Below are 6,017 nucleotides of genomic sequence, written 5' to 3' on the forward strand. Positions count from 1 at the left end.
CTCTAATTAAAGAAGAAATAACCTTATTCGTTGGTAATAGTATTCATAGAACTTGACGCCCAAGGTTATTATATATACTTTTAATGAAAATAGATTTTAGAAGTCAATAATTGTACCACGTAGAGTAACAGCCACCATTCCTTTGTGACAATGACAATATATATAAACTTGACATGACTGTACTTTTAGTTTGAGCCAAGAATTTATATTTATACTTAACTTTATAGGTATTAATTAGGAATAAGGATCTGAAAAATATTCTAACTTTGGTCGAATTTGTTGTTACGATACTAAATTTTCATAAGTACCTATTACCTCCCTAGACTATTTAATAACGTATTTTAAACATATATATTTGCCCACGTGGACATAAAAAATAATGCAAAATTATAAATAGTAATGTGTCCACGTGGGCACATATATACCTTTAAATAAAACTATTAAATAGTTCAAGAGGTAAAAAAATACGATATTAAATAGTCTAGGGAGGTAATAGGTCCTCATGAAAGTTTAGTATCACAACAACAAATTCGACCAAAGTTGGATATTTTTCAGACCCTCATCCCTATTAATTATCATGTAATAAATTAATTGGGTGTTCTCTTACATTACTTTGGATGATAGAAAAGATCTAGCTAGCTAACCCCTAATTAATTAATTATATTCCTATTGTTTAAATAAAGAAAAATCACATCTCACGTACATTGCTTGAAAAATAAAACAATATTTTTGTAAATGAAAAAATTCATCAAGATTAGAGCGTCTTAAAAGAAATTGTCATAGAAGAATAAAATGATAGGCAGAATACATAAATATATACCATTTAAATTGATCTTATTTCAAATTTATGTCGTAATAGTAATTAGACTAGTCCCTATTGTTGTTGTTGTATGCAACATTAATGTGTGTGGTAGAGAGTAGGTGAGCAGTAGTGATGGAGAAAGTGAAATTCCACCCAAAAATGCAAACTTTTCATCTCTCTCTATGTATATGTAGACATTGAAATTTTGTGAGACGTGTTCAATTCGAATTAGGAAGGTATGTTCAGTTTCAATTATAATTCTTGAAGACTATTCAACCCTAAACCTTAGTCCATGCCTATATAAAGGGTACTAAATTCCCCTTGAAAGAAATATCTCGAATATTCCACAAAAGTTATAGAATATTCATATAGAGGTCAAATCTAAATAATTCCAGTTCGAGAAATATGTCACTAACGGCCCTCGAATCATGAATAAATCTTAGAAGAGTAGAATCAAGAGAGCAACAAAACTATACCCGCAATCTTTAACAATAAAGTCATGTTTCTTCTTATTTTACTGGACTTAGGTTATTGTTGCAGCTAGAATATTGTATTGGTTAATTGGTACCAAAGGACTACTGAAAGGAAAATGACACTCATTTTCATTTTTTCTACTTCAGTAAAATCATCTGTCATTTTTCTAATTATTTTTACATGAACATTTAAAATACTTTGAGAAAAGATATAAAGTAACCATTGAAGTTGTTCCGAATTTTTAAAAAGACACTTTAACTTTGCGAGTGTCCTATTACCCCATTGAACAACTTCAAAATAGTATGTATATCCCATTTTTCACCCAATACTACTTATACAAAAAAAATTGTAAGTCACGCACTAATAGTCACTTGACACGTGTTAAAAGTATTTTTTTTTATTTCTTTGCTTTTTTTTTCTTTTTTTTTTTCTCTTTCTTCTTCACCTCAACTTGTGTTCTTCAAGTAGCCCTTCCTTCATCATCGCTGCAACAATCATCAATCCCGCTGTGGCGGGACTGATTTCGCAGTAACACTACCAATTATTTGTTAAACTACCACCAATTAATTTATTTATGAAAATAAACACCGTCAAATAATCAAAATTCAAATACTCAAAATATCACCAAGTCAAAATTTGAAATTTAAATCACCACCTTCTCCAACTTCTTACTTCCAAATCAAGTTTTCCATAGTTTCATTGCTCCAAAATCTCAATCTTAATTTGTAGGAGGAAAAAATTACTAAACTAATTTGTTAATAAAAAAAAAAAAGAATGAACACAACAACATTAGTTTTTTTTTAAAAAAAACAATGTCCATAAAACGAAAAAGAAAAAAAGGAAAAAAGAATGAAGGAAGACATGGATGCCCAAGAAATATGGATAAGCTAGTGATGGTACGAAAGATTTGAAAAAATAAAAATTATTCCTAATAAAGGTAAAAAAATTAATACATGGATTTTTATGGGTGTTTTTCAAAATAAGTCAAATTAGGAGTGCCAAAAATATGTTGATCTTGCTATGAAAAAACCATGAAATTGAAAAATTAGGGCACTACCAATTGCTATTTTGGGTTTAAATTTGGGAAAGATGACATAAATTGATTAAATAATTAATAATAAAGAAAGAAAATGACACGTGGCACTTTTAAACTGGTCCATGGCAGTGAAAATACTGCATGACGCGCCTCGTGTGCGTGGTAACAACCCAGACGAGGAAATGGGTCAAAATGGCTCATTTACAAAGATATTAAATAGTTTTGTGGGGTGATAAGACACTTTAAAAATTAAAATATTTTTATGCAAATACGAAACAACTTTAATGATGTCTTTATGTCTTTCCTCAAACACTTACTATACTTGTCTAACATTCAAGGTACGTACATGTGCACCCTTGATGTGTATATGAATGTGTCAGGGTGTACCCTGGCCTAGCTTCATGATGTTGACATGAGTTTGAGAGAGAGAATTCAAAAGCATAATACATAAATTGTTCGTTAATTTGACTTTAGCTGATAATTATGTGTTTCACTTTTAGGTGTATATAGGTAGATATTTAAATTTATATAAAGTTGATCAAGTAGATATACGCATCTTACGTGGTGTCCTACATGACATCATACATAGCAATTTGCATCCTACGTAGCGCTCTACGCCTATTTTACCACATAGGACGTGTGAGTCTACTTGTTCAACTTTATACAAAATCAAGTGTCTACTTATGCATATCAAAGTTTGAGGACATAATTGTCAGTTGTAGTCGAGTTAAGACTACGTTTATGCATTATGTCGAATTCACAATGTAGGACTCTTTTTATGATAAAAAATAAATATTCTCTTATTTATTTGAATATTATATTTTAGCCTTAAATTCAATTTCGACTTGAAGTTGTTTTTCAAATTTGAAAAAATGAACAATTTATAACGTGTTTTTCAAATAGCTAATAAGTTTAGAATAAATACAATGTTTTTCTTCTTCTACACAATAGTGGATATGTCACACCTAAGAAATGACATCTAAGACAACTGCATTTATTTTCTGTACGTAACATATTTTTGAAGGCATTCCACGCTTTTAACATATGTTTTAAATTATTGAGAATTTTATTGACATAATCGATAATTTATCGTTTAACAGTTTTTTTCCATATAGATTTAGCTAATTGATCAAACTTTAATTCAGTAAAAAAAATGAACATAAAATATAGTGTACTAGTCTTTAATATAATTTCCCCACATAGTACGGACAATCTCCTCACGTTGAACTTGCATTTCTCGGTCATATGACCGAGAAGACGAACCAACATTGTTACTTTGAGCCATTTGTTGGTCAATATCATCCGCAACTATATTTTCATGCTCATAGACCATAGATATTTTATCACTCCTTTGGTATTCTCGCAAATAATTATGCAGCACTGCACAAACTATGTCAATTTTCACTTGTGTGTCAATATCATAATGATTCATGCATTGTTTCACTTGTGTGCAATTACACATTTTCAGTGCATTAATTTCATGCTAAAAATCAAACATAGTTGAAGTAGTGATTATCAAACATACATCACCAATTTTGTCTTTTTTCATATTAAATTGCTTTAAACATTTTCATATGTAGCCGAAAGAGACTTTTTTTTATTATGAAAAAACAAAAAAAGTATTACTCACTCCGTTCTTATTTATATTCACCAAATCAATTTCTACTTTATCATTTATATTCATCAAATTTAAAGTAATAATAAATTTTATATTGATGAGAATAATAAATTTTAAAAAGTAATGATGTAATTCTAAACTTTATTTACGTATGAAATATATGGTTAGAAGATATAAATGTGGGGTTGTTTTAACAAAATATAAATTTGTGGGTCAATTTTTGTATTTAATAATCCAAATCATGATAAGTAATTCTCATATCATGATTTTTGAAGAATATGAAATTGCATATCCAAATACTGATTCCATCTCACGATTCCATATCATAATATGATATCGCATGGCCAAACGCTTGCTAACTTTAACAGCTTCCTTTGTTAACACAAAGATTTATTGAATGTTTGGCCAAATTTTTGGCAAGTCTATTTTCTCTTCTCCAAAAGGGTGCTTTATGGGAGATTTAAAGTGTTTGGCTATAATTAAAAGTATTTTTAAATAGTAACACAAGCAATTTTTATTGTTGGAAGAAGTTAGAACTTAGAAGTCATAAATATTTGCTTTTCCCAAAAAGCAAAAGTAAAAAATAATTTATTTTCAAGATAAAGTTATCTTTATAAACAATTGTATTTATAACAATAGTTATTACTATTAATTTAAATCATGCTTATTCACCTATTAGCCTCCTGATAAATATGGCGCACTTTTGATCGATTTATCCATTCAACATATATGAACACAATATGTTTTCTAGTATGAATTGATAAAGTCTTTATTTTGAGAATTTGTTTTCACAATTAATGAAATGAAAAAGGTGTCAATTGTTTGTGCTAGTTACGAAAAAATCATATTATATACGAGTCCAATATTCATTCATAATTTTTTAAGTGATGCTAATTAAATGATTTGAAATCATCATCTCATTAAATATAAATAAATATCTGAGCAATATTATTAATATTGAAAAAAAATTTAAGGGGTGAGTGCCATAATTTTATTGTACACTAATTAAATTAAAATATAACAAAAAATATTTTTTGATAACTCTTTCCAAAAGTATACTCAAATAGACACGTTGATAGAAACTTGTCCACTTCAGCCTCAAGCCCTCAACTCTTTCTTATGTAATAAAATATAAGATATAAGATAATACACATAATATATTGATAATATAGTGGAGTAATATTGCCTTATTTATAAACATCATCATTATCTAGAAATGTGATGACACTCAATGAGGTTGTTGTAATTGATAATGTCTCAAAAAAAAAAAAAGATGACTTGTGATTGGCATGATTTTAATGTTTGGTGAGGTTAAGGTTTAATTTGGACATGGTATGAAAATATGAATGATGATTGCAAGGGTGTCGGATTTTTTGACAACTTCAGCAAAACTGCTCAATTGTGTTTCAATTTTTATGTCTCAACTACAAAAAATAGAGAGAACACTTTTGCTTCTACACTTCCCATTGTCTCTTCTTCTTCTTTTCTTTGTGCCTCATACAATAATTGCCTCATTTCTAAAGGCTTCCATGTCTTTTTTCTTACAAAAGTTATCCAAACTAGCAATTTCGATCCACATATTACTCTTTATAATGGTACTTTGAAAAATTATTTAACATATTAGAATTATGTAATTTTAAAGTATATATTTCTGCTTTGAAAACACACACATGTATAGTTGACCACACATACGTGATACGTACAATTACAATTAGATATTGAGAAAAGACATAAAGTAACTATTGAAGTTGTCCTGACTTTTCAAAAAGACACTTAACTTTGCGAGTGTCCTATTACCCCATTGAACAACTTCAAAATAGTATGTATACCCCATTTTTCACCCAATATCACTTATACAAAAATATTTGTAAGTCACGCACTAATAGTCACTTGACACGTGTTAAAAGTAATTTTTAATTATTATTATTTTCTTTTAATTTTTTTTTCTTTTTCTCTTTCTTCTTCGCCTCAACTTGTGTTCTTCAAGTAGCCATTCCTTCATCATCGCTACAACAATCATCAATTCCGCTGTGGCGGAACTGATTTCACAGTAACACTACCAATTATTTGTTAAACTACCACCAATT

This window comes from Solanum tuberosum, unplaced genomic scaffold, assembly GCF_000226075.1.
Source record: "Solanum tuberosum cultivar DM 1-3 516 R44 unplaced genomic scaffold, SolTub_3.0 scf00122, whole genome shotgun sequence".
NCBI classification, from domain to species: domain Eukaryota; kingdom Viridiplantae; phylum Streptophyta; class Magnoliopsida; order Solanales; family Solanaceae; genus Solanum; species Solanum tuberosum.